At 40.8% G+C, this 13,950-nt stretch overlaps 1 long non-coding RNA gene across 2 annotated transcripts in view; it reads left to right on the top strand.

Moving 5' to 3' along the window:
• LOC137441294 (uncharacterized) overlaps window positions 1–13,950 on the top strand; it is a 74,616-nt gene that overhangs the window by 46,825 nt on the left and 13,841 nt on the right. For both annotated transcript variants that reach the window (XR_010987373.1, XR_010987372.1), the window contains exon 3: window positions 10,036–10,109. This is a non-coding gene — a long non-coding RNA (uncharacterized lncRNA). The remainder of the gene's footprint in view (window positions 1–10,035; window positions 10,110–13,950) is intronic.

The raw sequence follows: 13,950 nt of genomic DNA on the forward strand, positions 1-13,950 counted from the left end.
TATATATATATATGTATGTATATGGAAACCCCCACTTGTGTTTCAGAGGCTTAGCTCTTTTCTAGTTGTCAGGAGAAATGAGTTGTTGTTCTGCTGGTATTTTGGCATTTTAGCACAAATGCCTCTTCGGGCCTAGAAAGCATTTCCTTGAGCACCAACCACCTGGTGGGTTCAATGGGTGCAGCTTGAACTTGGCACTCACTGGCAGATCTGTCACATTATGCTGCAAAGGAATGGAGCTTGGGACCTTACACCTGTCACCCTCAGCACAGCCTCAGCAGCTTTTCATGCTGCCTCCCATGTCATGGATCCAGAGTGAACTTGATCCTACTTAGGAAGGTCATGACTCCCATCAGAGATCTGCTTCCTGGGAGAAGAGAAACTGAAGGAAATACTCCTTGAGCTCTCTATTCTGAGATACTAGCATTGCCAATAGAGTGCCCAGCTGCTGTCATACCTGCATAACATAAACACCTGCCTACTGCAATCACACAACCAAAGCAATAGACATTTGGACACTGTACAGCTAGAAATTACTTTTCAGTACTACAAAACCAGGCCGGTTACAAACAAGTAATCTATAGCTACAAGACAGAACAAACCTGTTCTGGTGTGACTGCCATCTGATCCTCTGGGTGCATATATGTTTGTAAAATGGTCACTTAAGCTCTGCATTATAGGCCAAGAGCTCATTGCCCTAAGAAAACTGCATTCCTCTGGGTTAATATTTCACTGGACAAGAATCCTTTCTGGCTGGAGATCGACTATGCAAACAGATTTGCATCTTATTGTTTCTAGGAACAGGAGTTTTTCAAACTTGCCGCAAACACAATTAAAATACATACTCCCCCAATTCTCCAGCTGCACTGTTTTCTCTAAGAATAGCATGTTTCTATGATATTAGTCACTTGTTATTTAAGTACAGTATATTTATATTAATAACAATTTGGATACCATAAAATCGTATGGCTTCAGAGCTTGCACACAAAAAGCCATTAGAATTATTTAGTCTCAAGGGAACACTCAGCACAGCAAATCCCTATTTTTTTTCCATTGACGCTATCTTGCCTCACTGGATCTAATCTCATGTCAGGAAATGTGTCTTCCTGCTAAATCTATTATTATTACCTCCTCTAAGTAACATGCAAGCAAACATAACATACAACAAAAATATCACTTACAACCACATCACCTAATCTTCTATTCCTGTCTTAAAACATTGGTCACTAACCAAGAACTGTGCCTTTGTTCTGAAAGCTTTTATATTGTTAGCCACTGCTTAATTGTCTTATATCACTTATTGTGGCAAACAGAGCAGCTTGGATTTTATGCTCCTATTTTCACAATTTACTTTTGTTTCCCTGGAGCCTGCTAGAAGGAAGTGTACCAGAAATTTAGGAATTAAGCTGGAAACAGGAAGACTGGGGAAATACCACACAATTGAGTCAGGAAAGCTATTAAATAATTGTAGCAATTACCATGAATAAGAACAGTGAATCACTGGGTTATAATAAACTGGATATTGACAATAGAATTTACTTTTAATAATTGTGTAAAACGTTTACCTCTTTTTGAGTGCTTGAGTCTCCCCACAGCAAACCTTTGCTGGAAAATGTGTGTGGTGGAGATAAACAAGACTGCTTCAACATCTATCTGCACCAAGTATACTTCACTTACAAAATCTCAGTCCAACTTTTTGTGCAATATAGAGATACCATTGTTCTTTGGCTTCCAAAAAGTGCATCAGCTATTATCCAGCAGCAGCTGTTAAAAGCTAGAACATCATTCTGTATCACTCGCAAACACACCGATCATAAATACCTCTGATATGCAATAATATATCAGAGGAGTTTTTAGGTATTAACTATTTATAAGACTAGCTTCAAAATGCCTCTTCAAAGCATATCTAATTAGCTATTTTCTGCAAAAAAATTATCTGTTGCATTAAGAAGGGAGTCCTGAATCTCCACCCTCATAAATATAGGCAGGAGTTCCCAGACCACACTCTACCAGTGCAACCAATGCAAATTGCAACTTGTGTCCCTTTTGCCTTTCTCAAAGACAGGCAGGTTGATGACTTGAAGCTTGCTGAGGAGAATCTGTCCCCCATGATCCTCAAAATGAAAATTGCATTGCCTGTAATTCCTATAGTATGTAGCTTACAGAATAATAGGCTGAACATTTTCCTCTCTTGTTTATTTAATACTTTCCTGGTTTGTTTGTTTTATTTTTTTCCCCCTTAGTGACACAGGTGTTAGGTTAATCATTTAACTCCTGCAGAGGATGTGAGAGTAGGACAATAATGAAATTACTGTGAGGTGGCCGAGCATCACCTGTTATTGTACCTAGTTCTTCAATTATTACAATGTAGTGATAGAGCACCTATCAAAGTCAGAGATATAGCTGCTGACAAAGGTCAAAGGGCAATCATTTACAGTCCAGCACTTTATTTGTTCTGTCTAGTTATGAGGGAAAAAAATCCTCACGATTATTTACCCCCTCAGGTGGCTCAGTTGGTAGTGCATCAGACCCTTAATGGGAAGGTTGTGAGTTCAAGCCTACAGTGGGCCTGCAGTGGGCAGTGGTGTCCTCCCTACACTAGTCATGAGGTCTGTGGTGACAGGTTGCACTCTGTGTTCTTTGAGGTCTCTTCCAACCTTAGGAATACTGAAGTTCAGATTACACCTCGAGTACTGTGTCCAGTTCTGGGCCCCTCAGTTTAGGAAGGATGTTGACTTGCTGGAACGAGTCCAGAGAAGGGCAACGAAGTTAGTGAGGGGCTTGGAACACAAGCCCTATGAGGAGAGACTGAGGGAGCTGGGGCTGCTTAGCCTGGAGAGGAGGAGACTCAGGGGTGACCTTATTGCTCTCTACAACTACCTGAAGGGGGGTTGTAAACAGGCAGAGGTTGGTCTCTTCTCCCAGGCAGCCAGCACCAGAACAAGAGGACACAGTCTCAGGCTGCGCCAGGGGAAGTTCAGGCTGGAGGTCAGGAGGAAGTTTTACACGGAGAGAGTGATTGCCCATTGAAATGGGCTGCCTGGGGAGGTGGTGGAGTTGCCGTCACTGGAGGTGTTCAGGAGGAGACTTGACAGGGAGCTTGGTTGCATGGTTTAGTTGATTATAGTTTCATAGTTTCATAGTTTCATTCAGGGTTGGAAGGGACCACAAGGATCATCTAGTTCCAACCCCCCTGCCATGGGCAGGGACACCCCACACTAGATCAGGCTGGACAGAGCCTCATCCAGCCTGCTCTTAAACACCCCCAGGGACGGGGCCTCGACCACCTCCCTGGACAACCCATTCCAGGGTTTCACCACTCTCATGGTGAGGAACCTCCTCCTCACATCCAGCCTGAATCTCCCCACCTCCAGCTTCATTCCATTCCCCCTAGTCCTATCACTACCTGATATCCTGAGAAGTCCTTCCCCAGCCTTCCTGTAGGCCCCCTTCAGATACTGGAAGGCGACAATTAGGTCACCTCGGAGCCTTCTCTTCTGCAGACTGTACAGCCCCAACTCCTTCAGTCTGTCCTCATAGGAGAGGTGCTCCAGCCCTCTGATCATCCTCGTGGCCCTTCTCTGGACACGTTCCAGCACCTCCACATCCCTCTTGTAATAGGGGCTCCAGAACTGGACACAGTACTCCAGGTGGGGTCTCACCAGGGCTGAGTAGAGGGGGAGGATCACCTCCCTCGACCTGCTAGCCACACTTCTCCTGATGCAGCCCAGGATCTGATTGGCTTTGCGGGCTGCAAGTGCACACTGAGAGCTCATGTTGAGCTTTTTGTCCACCAGCACCCCCAAGTCTCTCTCCTCAGGGCTATCCTCCAGCCAGTCACTGCCTAGCCTGTATTTGTGCCTGGGATTGCCTCGACCCAGATGCAGGACCCTGCACTTGCTCTTATTGAACTTCATGAGGTTGGCCTGTGCCCACCTCTCCAGCCTGTCAAGGTCCCTCTGGATGGCCTCCCTTCCCTCCAGCGTGTCTGCTGCACCACACAGCTTGGTGTCATCAGCAAACTTGCTGAGGGTGCACTCAATGCCACTGTCCATGTCCCCCACAAAGATGTTGAATAAGATAGGTCCCAGGACTGATCCCTGAGGGACTCCACTTGTCACTGGCCTCCACTGGGACATGGAGCCATTGACAGCCACTCTTTGGGTGCGGCCATCAAGCCAGTTCCTTATCCATCTAGTGGTCCACCAATCAAACCCATGTGTCACCAGTTTGGAGACCAGGATGTGGTGCGGGACAGTGTCGAAGGCTTTGCTCAGGTCCAGGTAAACGACATCAGTTGCTCGCCCCTCATCTATTAATTTTGTCACCTGCTCATAGAAGGCCACCAGGTTGGTCAGGCAGGATTTGCCCTTGGCAAAGCCATGCTGACTGTTCCCAATCACCTCTTCACTATTCTTTTGAGCGAGTAGTGACTCCAGGAGGATCTGTTCCATGATCTTTCCAGGCACAGAGGTGAGACTGACTGGCCTGTAGTTCCCTGGTTCCTCCTTCTTGCCCTTTTTGAAGATGGGGGCAATGTTTCCCCTTTTCCAGTCTGTGGGGACTTCACCAGACTGCCAGGACTTTTGAAATATAATAGAGAGGGGTTTAGCAACCTCATCTGCCAGTTCTCTCAGTACCCATGGGTGTAACCCGTCGGGTCCCATGGACTTGAACACTTTCAGGTTCTTCAGATGATCACGAACCTGATCTGCACTTACAATGGGCAGTTCTTCCTCCCTGTCCCTGGCTTTGACTTCCATAACATCAGGAGTGTTAGGTGGTGTTGGGTGATAGGTTGGACGTGATGATCTTGAAGGTCTCTTCCAACCTGGTTTATTCTATTCTATTCTATTATCCTACTTTCTTCAGCAACAACATGAAACAAGTACCAACAGACATCAGCATATATGGGGAACTTACGACTTTCTCATACTCCAAGCCCTGACAGATTTGTTTGTGTGTAAAATATAACTTTCTGGACTTGATTCAAAGCCAGATGAAACTACTTATTTCCATTGGTTTCAATCAATTTGGAATCAAGGCTTATCTCAAAAGAGTTACAGATCATTAGGATAACGTTAGCTACTACCTCTTTTTATTGCATCAGTATTGTGTTGTGAAGAGTGCTTTCTCTTAAACAGTGACATGACATTTATTCAAAACAAGGCTAAGCAAGGGATAGGCTTTGTACTTAAAACAAAACCCTAGGGAAAGGTGCATCTCCCATTCTGTATAAAATACATTGCAGTGGCAATTAGTGTCCAAAGTGAGCATAGTCTTAACAATATTTAAGATAAAAGTTCATCAAAACAGAAAATATAAATTAACAATGACCAGACAGAATATGTTTTTGATTCTATAAAGTATATTATGCAAGTCCATAAGCTGTAACACACATTTTATAATTATAATCATCTCTGAATATGCATACATAAATACAAACCACTCTAGGGTATGGCTCTACTGATGCGTGTTCAAGGGCACGATCCTGAGCAAGTTGCAATGACCCCTTCAAGTGGCATCTGGAATGCATAAACAGTACTGGCTCAGTGCAGAATGTATGGAAGAGCCACTGTGGTACTTCAGGACCACATCTGAAGTTCTTGCATTTGGTTTCATTCAGAGTGAGGCAAACCCAAAACCTTTCATATGTTCTTGTTGTTATAGGCAATCATTTCCACACACTTGTTCAAATCAAAGTCAGAGGATTATGATTCAGAAAGGGGCAGAGGCAGTGCAGGAATGATTCTGTAATTCCCTAACTATTTTAGCATTTTACTAGTCATTGAACTTCTGCAAGTAAGTTTGGCTACAGGAATAATTCTAGGAAACAGCGATGTATTATATGCTAAATATCTTCTCAGGTGTTTGGATATGGAGAGAGTATTTGAATACTGTTCTAATTTTATTAACTCTAGTATTTTCAGCCATGTCTGCACAGGGTGATCCAGATGAAAACAAATTCTAATAAGCAGAATTAAAGCACATCTAGTGTGAGCAATGGGGTGTTTATGCTATCCTCACACATACCAAACAAGCAAGTCTACCCACTTTTGTATTTGCTGTTTACCCTTTTGCAGCATCTACTCTGCAGCTGTCATAACATGTATTGGCATGCCTGACTCCTATGTGAAAGATGAAAAGGATCCTTTGCTTCACTCTGCATGTACCAGTTATTAGACCCAAGCAAAGAAAAGCAATAAATTATGATTTGGCTACACTACCACCGACTTGACAGTGCTTTCATTCCTTTTCTGTTTTACAAAGAGAAAACAAAAATAAAATAAAACCCCCACAAAACAACACCACCACCACCAAAACCCCAACAAAACAAAACCAGAAAAATCAACAAAACACAGGGACCTATGTGTAACTAACTTTCCAGTTTTGTTTAGGGGTAGTGGATCTTTAATAATTAAGAACTGAAGTACAGAACAAGGGAGTATGCAAATAATATGGAAAGAACAGTATCTACTTTTCAACTGGCCTAACTCTCCAGAGCAGATGATACCTTTCCTTTGCAAATTCCTGGTGGTGTTCTGAAACACTTGCCACCTAGTTGACAGAAATATTCACAGCTGGAATATAATTACATTTGTTCAAGCTGATACAGTACTACACAACGCTTTATCACTTGAAGAGGCAGGAATCCAATTGCAAAATCTTCACATAGTCACTCAAAAGTAGCACTTGAACAATTCACCTTTACAACCCAAATGCACTTCTATAATGGATGCTTCTAAAATATATTTCTTCTTTGAATGGATTAGTTTGTCAGGCTTGCTAACTTGGAATAGTGAGTCACTCCAAGTGAGTACACCTGCACAGCTGATTAACCACAGGTGTCTGAGCCAGGTTTACACATGGAGGTGTATCTGGGATGGAAACATGCAATTACAAGAACCCAGGTATTACTGAAAGGCAGTGAAAACAGGTGGAGCTGAAAAAAGCTTTAAAAATATTGTGTAGTTAATGAAAGCGCAAACAATGCTTTGTAGATTTTCAGGGTGGAGAAAGCCACTTGAAAGGGTTAAAAACTGCAGTTACTTAATATTATAAATAAACATGTATTAGACTGATTAAGTTGTGAAGGAGTTTTAAATACTAAATAAAGGGTACATATATATATGTAAAAAAGATGAGTGGAAAATGTTTACCATTTAATTCAGTCATATTTTGCTGTGGAACAAAGAGAGGTATGAACTCATATTAATTTCATAAAAGACACTGTTCATTTAGGAAACAAATTTAATTTGTTCATCTACTAAAGTTTTTATACAAATACAAATGCAGATAAACTGTCCTGGTTTACTAATAGAATTTGGAGAACTAGGTAAACCTTGTAATAAAAGGCTGAAATGGCTGAAAAGGCAAACCAAAAGTTTAAATATACATGAACACAGGTTAGAGGGAGATGATGCTTTGATAGCACTATTTCAGAATCACGAAGAAAAATATTTGTTATATAGTACTGGAAAAGAATTCTAGCTGAAAAAATGGTACTGCTTATTTCCTTCTCTGAAAAAGTGACAGAAACCTTCTGAGGAGGAAAAAACACAAAACGTACAAACTAAAAAAAAAAAAAAAAACCCAAAAAAAAAAAACCAAACCCACCAAACCAACCAACCAACCAAAACCCCACCAAAACCAACCAACCAACCAGACCCCCCATAGTTTGTGTTTGTATTTGCGCAGAGTTTCAGAAAAGCCAGGACAGGTGGGCAGTATTCAGCACCACTGCCTCAGTAACAGAAAATCTATGTGGAGGAGTCAGTGCAGACTGACCCATTTCATGCAGCTTCTGGTCCAGGCTACTATTCAGAAATGTGCATTGTTGCTCTGTCTCAGTTGTTATGCACCAACTGGGATATTAAGAGGGTCAGTTATTTTCACAGAAGCGTTTTATTGACCATGGAAGTGGTGTCAGCTCACCAAACTTCCATCATTCAAAGAGATTACTATTTTAGAGAGGGTGTGGCAGGATGAGCTTTGTCCAGGAAGAGGTCTCTCCACAGCCACTTGAGTGTTCTTTCACTGCAGGACCAGTGCTTATGGGCTACAGCCACCTTATTTTTCCAATAAAGACATCTGCAATGCAGGTTCATTTCTAGTGAAAGCCATATTTATAAACAAAATTATCTTTCTACTACCTCTTTTGGTGGCAGAGAGGACTAAGAGACAGTGGCACAGTCAACTGTGGGCAACAGGAACGGTGAAGAATTCATGTTGGTGATTTAGAAGACAGTACTGGGACAGAAGGGTACAACTTCTGTTATAAAATTTAAAATGAAACAAAATTAGATCATACTACTGTTACCTGGAAAGGAATACCTGTTACAGCAATACTAGAAAGTAGGAGTAAAACAAGAGCTTTAATAACAAAATCTTTCACACAGACAGGAGGTGCTCTTTAGGCCTTACAAATCCCTATGGATATTATAGCAAGAGGTTTGACTGGTAGTTGTTATCCCACAGTAACTTGTCATAATAAGAAATTTTTGTATCTAAGACTAGATTCTAACCCTTAAATAAAAAGGTATTCATAATCTTAGGAGTTTTTATTATGTTTAACCCAGCCTCTTTTTGCACACCTTATTCATGGATTTAGTACATATATGGTTGATGACAGTGTTTACAAAAAAATCTTATTTTCATATCTTGGTCCATCCTAAGGGAAAAATATGTGATCCTGCAATTATAAATTAAATTATGATAAAGGTAATATTAAAATAGAACACGGTAATGTTGCATAGACAACTGCTTCCGATTCTGACTGCCTCAAATTTTTAAGTGCTTGACTTTGCAAACAGTTTTAATTCATTTTAATATTCACATTAAATATAGTATTTACATGAAACTTCCTGCATTTAAAAAAAAATCTGCTACATAAAACCAGATTTTAACCATATGGAAGTTTTGTTATTGTTTACCTGCTTCCAAAGGGTCATCAACAATACCAGACCTTTAGATATACTTGCTTAAGCCTTTGCTAATTGAGTTCAAGGAAAAACAGAAAGCTAAAGAAGGCTGTTTTTTTTCCAGCTTGGACCACCTACTTTGCCTGTGGGTTTCACAGCTGTTTGCAGGATATCTGTAAACCACAGCACTCATCTGCTGGGTCCTACAGTGCAGTATAGGGAGTGAGGCTTCTTTAATGGCTACATTCTGCTGCTGGTTCCAGCAGTATTCTTCCTTTGTCCACGTCCTGTAAGACGTCTCTTCCAACAGCCTGTCCCATCAAGCCCTTCTGCACCTGACTCTCCTTTGTTTCTCACTCCTTTGTAGTCAGGTCAGGTTGCCTTCCTCTTCTCATTTATGTCACCTGGGCATCATAAGTTGGAAGACAATGTACAGCCTGTGGCCCACCACTGTAAAGGCCTTGGGTACTTGCTCAGAGTCAGGGAATCTTCAGACAGCTTCACCACCAACCTCCAGCTGAGCACCTGAAAACAGGCAGATCTATACAAGTATAGCAGTGGTTATTCCTCTGATAACAGACTCCTTATTCTCTTTACTGAACCCTGCTTCAAAATATAGAAAGCAGCATTTCAACATGACTATAAGAATTTAACAAGGACAAGATGAAAATTATTTCCATAACTAGATCTTAGATCTTGAAAATTACTTATATCTTACTGAACATCTCTTCTCTCTAGGACTATTGTGTCTACTGTGTGTAAAAAGAACTCTTGGGAAAGGTATTTTCTTTTGTCGCCAAGGTAGATCGATGAGCTGGAGGCCATTGCACATGGCATTTTTCATGACCCCATAGCACATTCTGTATCTTTCACCATAAAGTTCCCTTTAGGAAAATTAAGGCCCACTCTGGTTTTGTTCAATTGCTTTTTTTCCTGTTATAGTGATGCTTTCTCAGACTACCCTCTCATCAACCAGGAGTATTTTGAACATTAAATACTTTGCAACTCAACTACAATTTACTTGTTTATTTAATATATACACTGTGCAAGTATATGTTCTACTAAAATTATTTTCAGGAGCAAAGTTTAATGTATTCTCTTCCTTCTATTTCAGATATCCTACCTGAATGAGGAAGGTGGCATAAAGAAGTAGAGTCACCATCAAATTCAAACCAAGCTAGTATAAGGGTAAGCGATGAATGTTCTAAGAACTAATGCTTTTATCTTGATAAACTGTACCCTGAGATTAATCTTTAACATTTTATAACTCTGTGACACATGTTGGATTATGACTCAATAATGACATTTGAACTATCCATACTGTACAAACTTGAAGTCCACTGTGAAAGAAAAATTAAGTATAATGAAAATAGAGGCAACAAACAACAAAACTTAGAGTGACTATGAGCTTCCCTTTTCATATTGTAATGTGTAGTAATGACTCAAGAAAATTAATGAAGAGAATGGTACAACAAGAAGACCAGTGGGTATTTTCTGGTAGTTCCTGGTACAACTAAGGAAACCACAAAACCACATCAATTGCTAGTCTGCTCAATCAGTTACGCCAAAAAAAAGTTTCTGTTTTGGTTTTTTTTTTCTAGAGCTACAAACCACAAGAATGAAGAATGTTGGCTTAGCCTTAGGAATCTAGATTTCTTGCAGAAGCTTACTAACATTTAAAAGTAGCATATCTGTGCAGTGCTTGGGCGTGTCATGAAGCAAGCCATACAGGCGCTGACACTGTGTATGCCTCATGAGCTGTAAAAACTTAATTCTGACTATTTTCCACCTCTTCTAGATGGAATAAAATTACTTGTGATTCCTGCAAGAATCAACACATCTCCTAACCATATTTTATGTCATGCTACAAAGGGAGAAGACAATTATCAGTGTATTTAAATAATCAAGTTTTATTTTTGTGTATCAGCTGCTTCACAAACTAAACAATGAGTCATAAAAGTTGTGGGGAAAGATTGTTCTCTGTTCTTGGCAATTCTGAAATGATTCTGTATGGCAAGACTGATGACTAATGATCTAGCGAGAATGTTGTTTCCTCTGCTTGAAAGGTATATTATGAGCTTATGACTATGCTTCTTACCCAGCAGTACCTGTATGCAGTAAATACAACCAAGCACACATCTGTCTTATGGTTTGGAATGCTGATGAGATCAGTAGGCAGTATTTCAGCCAAGCACCTGAGGGATCTCAAATTTAGTATTTGTGTCCAGCCATGCTCTTGGACAGTCCTGGCCCAGAAGGGGTCCTGAGAGCTTCCTTAGCAGTGTCCAAAATGCCTTCTCAAATCAGCTAAGAAAGATGTTGCAAGATCCTTTAGTATGCCTAGAGCAGAATGGATACGCTCTGTATCTCAGAATCATTGGAGGACTATGGAGTAAAAGCTAGGCTGGCCTGTTTAGAAAGGTAGCCCTATGCCAGTACTGATGACACGGACAATTCTTCTACACTCAGTTAAATTGGCTTCTGGGTATGTAACAGCCGAGCTGTGTAAACAGCTGCAGCATAGCCAGGAAGCCAGGAATATAGCTGGAAATGTTTTCTGCTTCTAAAAAAGTCTCTGCCTTGCAAGTATAATTAAATCTTTCTGTAAATGGAAAGCTAAAGAACAGCATTTTTCTTTGACACAGATCAAACAGCTCCTAGTTGTAAATCATGGCAGGCTTTAAACTGGAAATAACCTAGAAGTACTTCTGTGTTTGACATCTCTATAAGATGAATGCCTGGTTATCATTCTTCCTACTCCAAATCCCATCGCTTCTTCTTTTTCAATCTGCCTATATAAAGCTAAAAATTATCTAGAAATATCATAGATTATTGCATACAAAAGGTAATCTGTTGACCAAATAGTTGTCAGGAACTGGGGTTCTTTTCTCCATTTAAGAATCTTTTAATAATGTGATAAGCATATATTGATGTTTCAGATAAACATCTGTGACAACCACAATTCTTTTGTATATTCATGAATCAATAAAGAGAAACATGAGGAAAATCAGGATAATCAAATCCTAAAAACACCCCAAAATCTCAGAAAGTTTTAATAATGGTAGGTGACTAATATTGAAATATTTATAGAATAGAATAGAATAGAATAGAATAGAATAGAATAGAATAGAATAGAATAGAATAGAATAAACCAGGTTGGAAGAGACCTTCAAGATCATCGCGTCCAACCTATCACCCAACACCACCTAATCAACTAACCCATGTAACCAAGCACCCTGTCAAGTCTCCTCCTGAACACCTCCAGTGACGGCGACTCCACCACCTCCCCAGGCAGTCCATTCCAATGGGCAATCACTCTCTCTGTGTAAAACTTCCTCCTGACCTCCAGCCTGAACTTCCCCTGGCGCAGCCTCAGACTGTGTCCTCTTGTTCTGGTGCTGGCTGCCTGGGAGAAGAGACCAACCTCTGCCTGTTTACAACCCCCCTTCAGGTAGTTGTAGAGAGCAATAAGGTCACCCTTGAGTCTTCTCTTCTCCAGGCTAAGCAGCCCCAGCTCCCTCAGTCTCTCCTCATAGGGCTTGTGCTCCAAGCCCCTCACCAACTTCGTTGCTCTTCTCTGGACTCGTTCCAGCAAGTCAACATCCTTCCTAAACTGAGGGGCCCAGAACTGGACACAGTACTCGAGGTGTGGCCTAACCAGTGCAGTGTACAGGGGCAGAATGACCTCCCTGCTCCTGCTGGCCACACTGTTCTTAATGCAGGTCAGGATGCCATTGGCCCTCCTGGCTGCCTGGGCACACTGCAGGCTCATATTCATCCTACCATCAACCAGCACCCCCAGGTCCCTCTCTGCCTGGCTGCTCTCCAGCCACTCTGACCCCAGCCTGTAGCACTGCATGGGGTTGTTGTGGCCAATGTGCAGAACCCGGCACTTGGATGTGTTAAATCTCATGCCGTTGGACTCTGCCCATCTGTCCAGCCTGTCGAGGTCTCTCTGCAAAGCCTCTCTACCCTCTAGCAGATCAACTCCTGTCCCCAGCTTGGTGTCATCAGCAAATTTACTGATGATAGACTCAATGCCCTCATCCAGATCATCAATAAAGATGTTAGGTCCTTAAACTTTTCCTAAGGATCAATAAGCACAATATTTCAGTTCTGAGATTTGTTTGTTTATTTAGCAAGGCATTGCCTGGTAAGGTGGCAATCTGCAAAATATGTATGACCTGTTTAAAAATGTTCTTAAAGCTTGTCCTCCATTTTGGTGTGAGTCCTAGGGAAACAGATACAACTTCTATGGCAGTTCAGCCACCCAATCACACCATTTCCTCTGGATGACTATTTGGTGAGAAATATTCTTTAAGTCTTAATGTTAATCATCACTAGAGTAGATAATATCATAATATGTTCAAGAAAACAAACAAGAAAACCCTAATTTAAATCCTCATACCAGAGCTTTGAAGAGTATGGACAGTTAAAACGTGCTAAACCTCCTCATTTCTTACAGAACAGTCTTTGGTTGACAGGCATCTTCCAAAGAACAAAGACAAGTTTGGAAGACTAAAGAATAGCTTTCCTAGCTTAAGTGTCTAATTATAAATGTCTAAATTATAATGGAGTACTATACAGTAAGTCAAAACAAAAACAACAACAACAACAAAATCGCTCTCCTATTTTGTGAGCCATTTTCTGGACATAAAGAAAGAGCTTTTAGGGAGATCACTTTATAGGATGTTCTAATTGAGTATTAAAATCTACCACACAGATTGCAATCTTTGGAATTGTTTTGGCTAAGTACCCTCATACTACTAACATCAGCTGCTGAGTCCTTGTTAAAATTTTAACATTCCTGTATGTTATTTTAAATTAAATGTAAAAATTACCAAGGAAACACACTAATGCTATTAAATTTCTCAAACATACTCAAAAACATGTTTCTTGAGATTTCACAAAGGTGGAATTAGGCTTGCTTCCAAAGACTTTATTTTGTAATTTTGTAGAGCTTATGCAGTATTTTTATGAACTAAAGATAAACCCATTGGATGTTACGAATTTAGCTTTCTGAGGAGTT

This window comes from Melanerpes formicivorus, unplaced genomic scaffold (genome assembly GCF_026170545.1).
Source record: "Melanerpes formicivorus ecotype bairdi unplaced genomic scaffold, bMelFor1.0.p_v2 SCAF_5, whole genome shotgun sequence".
NCBI classification, from domain to species: domain Eukaryota; kingdom Metazoa; phylum Chordata; class Aves; order Piciformes; family Picidae; genus Melanerpes; species Melanerpes formicivorus.